This window comes from Grus americana, chromosome Z (genome assembly GCF_028858705.1).
Source record: "Grus americana isolate bGruAme1 chromosome Z, bGruAme1.mat, whole genome shotgun sequence".
NCBI lineage: Eukaryota > Metazoa > Chordata > Aves > Gruiformes > Gruidae > Grus > Grus americana.
Genome location: NC_072891.1, coordinates 35786896 through 35799033, shown reverse-complemented (window position 1 = coordinate 35799033; position 12138 = coordinate 35786896). Strand labels below are relative to the sequence as shown.

The following is a 12138-nucleotide window of genomic DNA, read 5'->3' as shown; positions in this document are numbered from 1 at the left end:
AGACTTTCTTTTTTTTTCTCCTCCAATTCCCTTCTTGCCAAATTTCAGAGAAATGCCATTAGATTTGTTTTCCTTTGAAGCTTGTAAGGTTTGTTTTATTTTTTAATGGAATGCGACATTCTGCTAATTACTGAAATCCTAAGATCCTACACTGCAGAAATCCCTGGAGGAAAGATAGACAAAAGAAAAGTCAACTCTTTGAAAGACCCGGAACACTTAGTATTTATTTATTATGACAGATGTACTCGTGTATATTTCTTCTAATAAAACTTTTGATGTGTCCTCTATGAAAGATAAAACGGGATATTCAGGGTGGAGGCAGAATTAAATTTGTGAATAGTTTTGAAAACCTGATTGTCACAAACATGAGACTGACTGTTGCTCTCTGAAGTGTAATGAATAAGTCATAATTATAAACAAGAAAATCTATATTAATGAAAAGTCTGTTTATCGGGTGATGCTGTGAGGTGGTGGAAATACAGCTATTGCACTGTCCCACCGAAAGCAAGGAATTGCTAAGATAAAGACTGTGGGATAGGTATTTTTTCAGTAGATATTTTGTGTAATATTTTGCTTGATAATGAGATTGTTTCCAAGATACATTTTAAGTCATTTATAATTTAAGACATGCCATTGGCTTTTTTAGATAGAATTCTGGAAAAGGGAGTTTGCTGTGTTAGTATCATGATTCACGCGATCTAATCCAAATTCTTATGAAGTCAGTGGAAGTCTTTATGGACATTTCCCTCTCTGAATATTATGAGAAAGATAAAAGCTTATTCTGGAATGTCTTTGTGTTCCATCTGTTACATGTGTAGACACAATGTCAAATCTGTACGTGGTGTAAGCTGGCATACCTCTGCGTTAGTTACAACACAAGTTAGCTGGTTCTTTGGGTTTGCTGCATTCGAACATTGTTGTCCTATCTGTTAAGAAAATGGCAGGCCGAGAAATGCAAAGATAAAATGACATTCTGAGGATACCTTTGGTTGCTAATAGATTCTTTTGACACATGTATGTAAAAGGTTCCATTTAAATATTTGAAAAATCCCATCTGTATATGTTCTACCGTCCTACCTTTTGCTATGAATGTAATACTTGAACTCCACTGACTTAGAGGACAATACCCTGAACAGCTCAACCAGTGAGTGGCAATTTGGAAATACTCTTCCTGCTTTTGGACCATATACAATCAATTTATTTTGGTGTTGCTTTCAGAAGTTTTTCTCCTCAGGTTTTCTAAAACTTGAGAGTAACCTTATTCTTAAGCCTTTTTGGGTTAGGTCACATGTTCAGATGGCTGCCTGGCAGACAATGGCTGATAGGTTGACTGACCAGTCATTGTAAATAACTACCATCAACTATCTACTAAGAGACGAGACCTTCCAAAACCCTGTGATAACTTAGACCCATTGCTATTAGGAGATGCCTTAGCTCTTTCACCCAGAAGTGTATATTTTCATCCCACTCAGCACGCCAATGAGACAATGAGACACAATATCCTTCTTCATGAGTGAAAATACAGCAAGAACGCAAACAGCAGTCTCCTCTAGAGACATTTATACTTGTTTATCTGGATTTTTACTTGTGACCTTTAATTGCTTTTATATCCCAGAACACCTCTTCACTTTGGAGGGTCCAGGCATGACAGAAAATTGGTACTGACAGCATTTTTAATTAAAAGCAAGAATGTAAAACTGTTTAAATCCCATAAATATTGTAGTCAATCTTTGTGACTGTCATTCACTATGAATGAAAAAACAGACTATTCATACAGAGGTAAGATATATCTGTGCACTGTTTGAAAGTATTTTCATTTACTCCAGTCTTGATCATAGTACTGGTTGTCAGGATACTTCTAGTAGATATTAGCAGCCAGATTTTGAAAGCAGGGTTTGTTCTTTACTCAGATAGACTCTTTTCTGTGTGGTGTAGCTTTACAGGGAAGGATACTATTGTAGAAACTCCTGAAGAATTATTGTCCTCTAATTGAGATGCTCCTATAGTGCATTCATGCATAATTAAAAAAAAAGAGAAATTGATTGCATATTGCAGCATAAGTGCTGATTTATGATTCCTATTTTAGTTGTACATTTCTAATTCTCAGGAGATGACTTTACTCAATTAAAGAAAAAACCTACAAGTTAATTTCTTTGCCAATATAATTTTGAAAAATTGTCATTTGAATTCTCTCAGAACCATTCTTTTGTGATTATGATGTGGGTGCCTGTATATCACGGCAGAAACATGCCTTCTATGTCTGCATTTCTCAACCTCTGTTTTTAGACAAATTACAGTAGATTGTTGCAGGAAAGTTGCTTCAGCCTTTTAACTTGTTGTATCGTTTTCTTCCTTAGACCATTAAGCCAGAAAAATGTGTTGTTTCAGTTGGCTACCGCTGAATGTGAGCATTCAGAGAGGGGAAAAAGAAAAGGCATTGAAATTTGGAAATTATATTTAGTTTTGCTTATGAACAAATTAATTATTTTATATCAAATATATACATTCACACCCATGATAATGGTAAAAACTGCTACCATGCATTGTAGTTGTGCAGATACTCTACATTTTGCAGGGAGGGGAGAGGTTACTAGGCTAGTTTGTGGAGGAATCATCTGGAGTAGCTAATTTTATTAAAACTTACCTGATTGCAGATATTTGCAGATATTGCAGCTATTCCCTAGTGATTTGCAAAGCATCAGTGCGTTTCTGAACATGACAGTTTATAAAGCTTTCAGTACTTCAGTTTGAAAGAGAATTTCAGACATAATTTAAACATTTTCTTGAAAGTTTTCTTTCTCCATTTCTTATTGAACAATGAACTGTATAAAATAAATTCCCATGAAGTAAAAGTATGTTGTAAGGTCTTTGACTGATACAGAATAATTGCTTTGTTGATTGTATATCCATGCATGATAAGATATGCATAAGAAGAAATCTGGTACAGAAGTATAAATAATACTTATCTTTAAGCCAGCATCTGTCATCTGCTTCAGCAGACAATGTTTTCTTTCATTCCTGCACAAAAAGAGCTGAGAGATTTATGGAGCAGCTTTGTTTGTGCTCTGTGATGCTTAATCAATTTTTATTAAATTCTAAATTAAAACTTGGCTTTCATCATAGTCTTTTTTTTTTTCTCCCAGTAGACATATCTGACGTATAGAACAGGAGAAAGGCTCATGATCAGCCACAAAGTTTATGCAAAGGTGGGAAGGCTTCAGTCCTGAACTCTTGAGCACTTTTTTGTCAGTAAGGTTACTCTCAGTCATTTTTCAGAAGCTACATTGGTATTTCTGTGTTCAGGCTGCGACATTCAAGAATACAACTAAACCAGAACAACCTTAGAGGTATTAAAATCTTTAGACTTCCTTTTCAGTATAATTATTACTGATTTTTGCAAGAAATCTCTGAAAGAAGACTTATTAATTTGCAGATGGTATGTATACTTCTGTTAATCAAACTGTGTTTAAAGTTGGCTTTGAAGTTGATTCAATGATTTTCAACTTCATGGCACTTTAAAACATTAACTAAGCCACATTATACACTGAGATATGTAAATAAGTAGCATTATCTCCATTTTACAGATGAAGAATTTAAGGCAGAAGTGCTATGTTACTTAGTCAGGGTCACATCTCTTGAAAGAGGCAGAATATAGACTCAAGGAGTGCTTGAGTCCTCTGCTCAAATCACATCTCTTTCTAATTACCATAGAATCATAGAATAATTTGGGTTGGAAGGGACCTTAAAGACCATCTATTTCCAAGCCCCCTGCCATGGGCAGGGACACCCTCCACTAGAACAGGTTGCCCAAAGCCTCATCCAACCTGGTCTTGAACACTTCCAGGGATGGGGCATCCACAAACTCTCTGGGCAACTTCTTCCAGTACCTCACCACCCTCATGGTAAAGAATTTCTTCCTAATATCTAATCTAAATTTACCCTCCTGAGTTTAAAACCCATTACCCCTTGTCCTGTCACTACATGCCCTTGTAAACAGCCCCTCACCAGCCTTCCTGTAGGCCCCTTCAGGTACTGGAAGGCTGCAGTTAGATCTCCCTGGAGCCTTCTTTTCTCCAGGCTGAACAATCCCAACTCTCTCAGCCTGTCCTCACAGGAGAGGTGCTCCATCCCTCTGATCAGCTTCGTGGCCCTCCTCTGGACTCGCTCCAACAGCTCCATGTCTCTCCTGTACTGGGGCCCCCAGAACTGGACGCAGTACTCCAGGTGGGGTCTCACAAGAGGGGCAGGATCACCTCCCTCGACCTGCTGGTCACACTGCTTTTGATGCAGCCCAGGACACGGTTGGCTTTCTGGGCTGCAAGCGCACACTGCCGGCTCATGTTGAGCTTCTCATCAATCAATACCCCCAAGTCCTTCTCCTCGGGGCTGCTCTCAATCCATTCTCCACCCAGCCTGTAGTTGTGCTTGGGATTACAGTAATAAATAATAGACACCATATATAAAAAGTTTACTTTCAAAATTTAGATACATGAAATAAATGAGTCATCTGAGATACAGAAACGTGTCTTTATTGCTGTGAGAGAAGATTAGAACGTTGGGGAGTCAGTTTGGATGACACGATTTTTTGCTCTGAGTCAGGCCAGTGTTCATCCTCATTTTGTACAAGAATGGTTCTGTGTGAACAATGCTAAGAGGCAAACATAAACCAAAGGTAAGAAGATAGAATTAAAATTACTTGTTCCTTTATTTCTTGCAAAGAAGAAATCCCCTAGACTGCTTTAAAAAAAGAAAACAAATACATGTTCAGAGTTCAGAATGGACACTTGATCTAGTAGTTTGACCTCAGAGTAATCCAGTAGCAATTCTTCTTGGCCTAGCAACTTGCATTTGGTTAAGCCCATTTCCAGAAAGCTATCCAGCCTTGGTTGGAGGGGGATGTCCATTGCTTCCCTTGGTGGTTTGTTCCTATGGTTTGTCATTCTTGGTGTTGCTAAATTGAGGTTGTTTAGCTTCCCTGTGTAGTTCTTGTTATGCCATTCATGATAAAATTGATGACCTCTTTAGGACTAGTTGTTTTCTCTCTGTAAAGGTACTTACACACTCCAATGAGAACACTTTTTTCCTTCTTTTTGAAGAAGTGTCTTATTGTAGGACTTATTCTGTGACCTCTGAGTAATGTTTATATCTCAATCCTTCACTAAAGTATGAAGACAGAATGGTGCTTCTGCTGCTTTCCTCTTTTCATAGAGCTAAAACTGGTTTTGTCCGAGATTGTGGTTGGGGGCTTGTGTTGAGTTTTTCATTCTTAAAGCATTTCAGAGTCAAAGGTTTTGGGCATATAGTCCTCCATTCTCATTTGCCCTGTCTAAGAAACAGTGAAAAACTGAAGAGGAACCATCCTCTCAGTGTACTCAAAGGGATCTTGATAATAAAAAAAAAATTCCACTTTGGTGTCTTCAAGGGAATTTTAAAAATAGCAATGTGAAAAGAAATTTTTGTAAACATAACACCTCTGCTTTCAGATAGTTCGACTTGTGTCTTCTGCACAGTCTGTGGTACACACCAGGCTGACTTTGAGATTGTTTGTTATCCTCACTCTACTGCGTAGTTAAACACTAACTACAAGGTTTGCTGAAAAGTGAATCTCTCAGTCCCCAGCACTGCTTGAAAAGACTCTTTCCAGTTTATGCATGTTCCTTTTAAGAAATATAGCAGGCAGTAAATTCAAATCAGTGTGCCTGAATTAATTAATATCCTTTGGTGGGCTGTTGTAGAGAATCTGAGAAAATAATTTTGGTGATAACTCTGAGGGAAGTAGAATACAGTCTCTTAGAGCTTTTATAGCTCAACTCCTAATCAAAGAGATGTCACTTAGTTCTCTTTGTGTCCTTTGCCTCCTTTATCCACTCAAAACGCTGCTTGTTATCTGTCCTGAACACATTACTTCTGCGTCCAGTGCAGCAGCAGCAGGATGGAAAAAAAGCGTGGGTCTGAGAAGCTGGAAGAACTTAGAAAGGAAGACAAATAAAGAAAAGTGTCACTGAAATTTTAAAATGAAAACAGGATGTGGACATGATGTACAAGTGTGCTTTCATGATACAGTGCAACTGTCTTTGTAGCTGCCCGGCTATATGCTGTGCTGCTGTTTGCCAATGTTCCTTTTTTGCTACATGGAACACAATACATCTAGTAAGTTTGTGTCTATTTCATGTGGATTAAATTTAGAGTAGATGAACTGAGTCTTTGGAGCCATTGCCAAATGAGGTGGTGATGATGGCTAGAGAGGTTTGGAGCTGGGGAGTGCTTCTGACAGGAACACAGCACATACTGCATCATGCCTTTGACCATGGTGCTTTAGACACACTGCCAAGTGTTTATAACAAGATAGTGCTGTTACTGCATTTTACTTTTAACTTTCCCATTGCATAGAGTACATTTCCTTTCTTGTTTTATAAACTGTGCCCTCCATAGTTTTCGTACCTCAATAAACAGTTCTGACTTTTGATATGTTGGCAAAGTATGAGGTAGTTTCTTATGGCTTCCTCCTTGTTATAGCCATTATATGCTCCATATGTAGTTTTGGTAATGTGGTTGGTTTGACTCCCTAAAACATGATAAAGACATGGATGACAAATAACATTTTATTGGTAGATGTTGGGAAAATGATAATAATAAAAAAGGAGCATTACTCGTATCTTTTTAATGAGCAAGAAGTCAATTATCAATATGATAGTCATAGTATATGTAAGGATGTACCTTAAGAATAGTTAGATCAAAGTTTTCTGAGAAGAACAAGAGTTTAATCTTGCTGCTTCATGTAAGGAGAAACTGAGTCTTCTTTTTCATAAAATGCAAACCCTGGTGATTTTAAAATTTAGTGAATGTTATTGAAATTTTAAAAAGAATACTATTTTTAACCCACAAATTATTCATACATATATAGGCTGAAACTTCACCTTTTCAAAAGGAGAACAATGACATTATTTTTACAATTGTCAATGGTCACATAAAACTGAACTGTACCACACCATTGAGACTATGCTATAAAGTAAGTTTTCAAGTTGTAAAAACTACAGTAATACCTTTCGGTAATGTTAAAGACGGTGTAATACATTTCAGACCAACTCTTTTTTTTCCTCTCTTAGTCTCTTTTTATGCTGTTTTTTAATGGATCTTGTAAGTCCACTTGAACTAAAAAGTTGCCCCTGCCTGAATGAGGCAGCTGTCCTGTATCTGACAGTGGTATATAGTGATCACGTAGGATCTTTGGTTTAACCCTGATACCTTGCAGTCACCAGAGGTACCTTTGAGAAGGTAAGATTACATCAACTAGAAATGTTCACAACCACAGACATTGAGACATTTTCTGAGAAACCGAGCTTCTGAAATATTGAGTATCTTTAACTTCAGCATTAAACCTCAGAGGCAGCTGCATATCTGTGGTGGAGAAAAAACGATTTCTAGTGGTATAAAACAATAGTGAACATCTCAATACCTTTTGGTTTTGGTTTTTTTTTTTTTGAAGAGTTTTTTAAATGCTGCGATGTTTGCCCAGTAGCGTGCCATATCAGCATTCAATAGCACAGCTCTTGTTACGTTAATCTGGTCATCCACATCATAAACAGTTTTGTAGGCTAGTTGGAAAAGCAGGGTCAAAGCTGTGCGATGTGGTTTTGGCAACTCTTCCACTGTTTCTTCATGCTTATGCTTTTTGTAAAAAGATATCTGTTAACCATGAAAAAAAATATGCTAACTGATAAGTGAAAACGTACTTGTTGTGGCTTGGCTGCCTTAGTTACTATTGTGAATAACCTTCCTATGTTTGTGTTTGCAAGAGTGGTTTTCTACTCAGGAGGGTTACTGAGTCACCTTCTCAGCCTGCACACCTTCTCTCTTTATTTCTCCACAACAACCATGGCTTTGAAATGGCAGCTCAGTGCTGGGCCATCATAGCAGTAGAAAAACCAGTCACCATGAGTGATTTCCCACTGGTGAGTAAATGTTATTGCAGAGCTGGAGATTAGGAAGTGAAAAGTTAAGGACCAGGAGATCTCTCTTGAGCAAAGCATTTATCTGAACAGCCTGGAGTGTTTATCTGCTGCTTTTCTGTTGGCTGGGTTTTTTTTTTTTTTTGGGGGGGGTGTGTGTGTGTGTGTGTGTGTGTTGTTTTGTTTTGTTTTCCTTCTTCTGGTAAAAGAGTGAAGAATAGGTACCGAGTTCCAAAGCACTGACTCATGGGGCCACAATAAAGCATTAGGATACAGCCATTTCCTACCTTTGTTTGAAATCAACCCAGTAGCCCAGGCGGATGCGGGCCCTCGGCTGCAGGGCTTGGTGGAAGGAAGTGCTTTTCGTCTTCATTGAGTACGGAGTGCTGTGTAGCAATTACTTCGTGCATCGCTGTGTAAAAAGGCTTCGCTGTGTGTTGCTGTACGCCGTAGCCACCTCGGGCTCCGAGGTGATTAACTTCAGGAAAAGTACTTGCCAGTACTGGTAGTTAGAAAAGTGTGGCGAGGGAGGTAAGGAATTGTAACAGCGTTGTCTACTTGCACTGTATCTCTCTGAGGCTGCTTTACGGATGTAAATAAAATATCACCAACACTACTTTGAACCGGAGAAATATTGTTATGGCAAGATGAAATTAAGCACACAAAAAGAGTATTTCTCTCGCCTGAAGTGATGCTACAGATCCTGCGGCTGAACTGAAAATAGGTTGTATGAGTTTGGGCTCCTATTTGTCTGCTTTGACCACTAACTCCACTTAAATTTGGGTGTCATAATCTCAGAAAAGACAGAACATTTGCATATAGTGAGAGTGAATGCCTTAAAACCCCCCATCTTCCAGGGTAAGTAAAGCAATGAAGCATTGAAAGAAGCAATGGGGGTACTAAAAAAACCCCAATGACAATTGGAAACTTATGTGGTCGTTTTGTATTTATCTTTAGCCTTGAAATTCATTGAGACTCTTTTGGGTATTTTTTCTGGGTTCTTCTACAAATGACTTTTGCAACCTTTCATTTATCAACACTAGACACAATTTTTAAAATTTATTTTTTTTAAAGTCCCTTTAGTCCATATGGTTTAGTGATTTCATTTACATCTCAGAGGCAAATTGTTTATTGGTGACTTACCATTCTCTTCTTAAATAGTGCCTTATTGGCACCTGCAATCTGTGTTAGTGAAAATATAACAAGAAAAAAAAAAAGGAAAAAAAGTATAATCCTGGAAACTCTCCAAAGAGGGGTTAGTAAATCATGTACGGACAAATGCTCCTGCTTGGAACAAAATAGAAAATGGTCCCTGGTTCATGTGTTTGTCTGTGTGTGTGTTTTTAGTTTTTGTTAAGCCAAAATTAAACACAGTAGAGTTCACTGTTTGCTAATCACCATGTGTTTACTTTCCTTTCCAAAACTGAAGTTGCCAACCAATACATTTCCTACCCAGTGCTACGAATCTGTCCAAATAAACATAAGAAGTAGTAAAACAATGACACTATATGAAAATACATCCTCATTCATTAAACAGAGTCCAAAAATTTTTGTGGAATTTAGAAGTAACAGAGAAATGTGCATCTTATGAGCTCTCCAGCATATGAAAAAATAATAACATAACATGAATTATGTTCTGAAGGAAAACGCTTCTCCTGTTGATTTACAGAGATGAACATTGATTCTTTTATATTATGCTCCCTCTGTAATACCTGTGGACTGGCACATTTTGGGTATCTCATGGTTTTATGTTAATTAGGAAGGTAAGCATCTTGCAGAGAACAAATAATCAGTTCTAACTGCCATCTCACTCATTAAAGGTTACCAATGTGTCCTTCAAAGTGAATTTTAAAAAGGCTTTTCTCACAGATCTCAGAAGCAACAGCAGAAATGTTAGAAGCAAAATTATGTAATGTCTTTTGCTTGTATGACCAACTAATGTTGGGAGAAACAATCTTATATGTGTGACAGAAAAGAAGCTGTACCAAACAGCTGTCCACCTCGTCACACCTGCCAAATTCAATTCATTTACAAAATTTTTGGTCTGTGGCAGAACTTACGCTGATGTTAGCAGATGGTTCGCAAATGAGTCAAAAGTAGCATTAAGCCTCAATGTTGGCTATTGCTGAGCTGGAGGAGGGGAGATGACTTTTTTCAACACTTCATGCTGTGTTACACATATTGGGCAGAAAATAAAGAACTACACAAAATGCAAGGAAGCAGACTGTGATATGAAGATTAGCAATCCTAGTTCCTCAAGAGCATATTGGTTTTGATATACTTTAGATCTCATCCAAAGGAAGAGACTTTCAGGAGCGCATCAGCTTTTGATGCTTGTGGTTTAGAGGAAAGTGAGTTTCTATACGGATCATCTACACTGCTGCCTGTTGTGGTTCCCTCTCCAGGAGGTAGGATGGAACTACACACAGCCAGCAGTGAACCTCGGAGGAAAATACATGGGGTGTGTAAATCTTCAGGCGGACCCATGCTTTTAAGGCCTCTTGTTCTTGAGATGCAGTCAAGAAATGGCAGGACATTCTGCCCTGGAGATGGTCCTTGATTGTCCTTGGCAGCAAGTCAAACAACTGCTTCTTTCTTTCAGCAAACCACCTACTTGTTCTCTCTAGATGTGACTTTTTGAACCTCATCCAAAGCATGATTCATTTAAGCGTCCACTCTTAAATCTTAAGACTTGCCATGCAAGGTGATGGCCTAGGACTATCTGATGTAACAACTACAGCATTGCCACTCTGCATCTGTGGGTTCTTTTGTTTGTTTGGTTGGTTTGTTTTTTTTTTTTTTTTTTTTTAAATGCCTATGGCAGCTGCAAATACTCCTTCCATCAATATTTCCTTTGCTTTTTAAATTTTATTTGTTAGTGTTTATGAGCTTGAATGCTAAAATGTGTCTGTTACAGATGGGAGCACATCCTTTACAGTGAGGCATGGTGCGCAACTGTCCTGTTAGTCTGCAGCCATGCAAGCTGAAACAAAACCAGCAAGAGATCTGAACTTACAGTCCTCTGTGACTGGGAGGCTCTGGCTTTGAAGTAGAGCAATTACCCTGGGAAGCTTAGGAGTTAACCAGTTCACTGTTAATCATAAAGGACAGGGCCAGCAGAAATACTTGCCCGAGCCATTCTCAGGGGGTCTTTACATTCATCTAGCTGATACATTCCTTGGAAAGTGAATTCTGGAGTAATCAGGTTTCGAATTTGAATAATCAGATTGGTACACAAAATGCAACTTGCTGCATATTATTTTGATTGGATAATTCAGAAAATAAAGTAAACGTAGTACTGACAGCTGGAAAGCACTGGGCTTTGCTGCATGGTCAAGGATCTTTCACCTCTTGCAAGACAATTTTAAGGTATTCAAAAAAGGTTAGGTTTTTTTGTTGTTGTTGGTTTGTTGGTTTTTTTTTATCCCCAGCAAGGAATGCTTAAATCAGCTGAACGATTAGGAATATGCCATTTCCATCTCTGCTGAAGGAGCTGTGTTGACAGGGGATGTCTGCGAGTGTGTGAGGGCAGCAAAAGCATCAGGACAGTGTGTCTGTGATTTCTCGTGAAGATTTAATAAGGAAGTAAAAATACTTGTATTCATACTTTAAATCACAATTTTCCATTACATGAAGTAAAAGTCTGAAGTCAAGAAAAATGTGGACAAACTCTTGAAGGCATTTGATAAAAACAAGGCAGTTCCCCACAGCTGCTCCTTAGCCAGCCTGCCTCCTTTATACTGGAAAAATCTGTAGAAATGACAGTTGGGATCAAAATTTAATCATACTGGGCACTGTGCAAAACCAGCACAGACATAATATCTGCCCTAAGGAGTTTACGGTCTACTTCAAGGCTCGATGCCAGGAGATGGTGTAGCAAGCAGTGAGAACAAGGAAGAGGTAGTAGTTCTAGGAACTTGTGACTATCCTGTCTTGCTAGATAAACACTCTGCTCAGTGTCAGCGTCATTCAGTGGGGTTAAGATGCAAACAAAAACACTGGTGCATTTGGTAATCTTGGCTAGTCATCTGTCTTGTGACAGACTTGGTGAATTTATGAGATAGAGCTACTGTAAGCTTTATATGTCAGATTTTATTCTACTGGCTTGTGGACAGGAAGGTTTGGGCCTTGACTTATTACCTCCTTGTTTAACAGCTGGCTGTTGATATGCCCACTCCTACAGAAGAGC

General features: G+C 38.3%; 1 protein-coding gene across 10 annotated transcripts in view; it reads left to right on the top strand.

Moving 5' to 3' along the window:
- The window catches only part of NFIB (nuclear factor I B), a 236343-nt gene that overhangs the window by 111677 nt on the left and 112528 nt on the right, over window positions 1-12138 (top strand). The gene's annotated exons all lie outside the window — the stretch shown is intronic.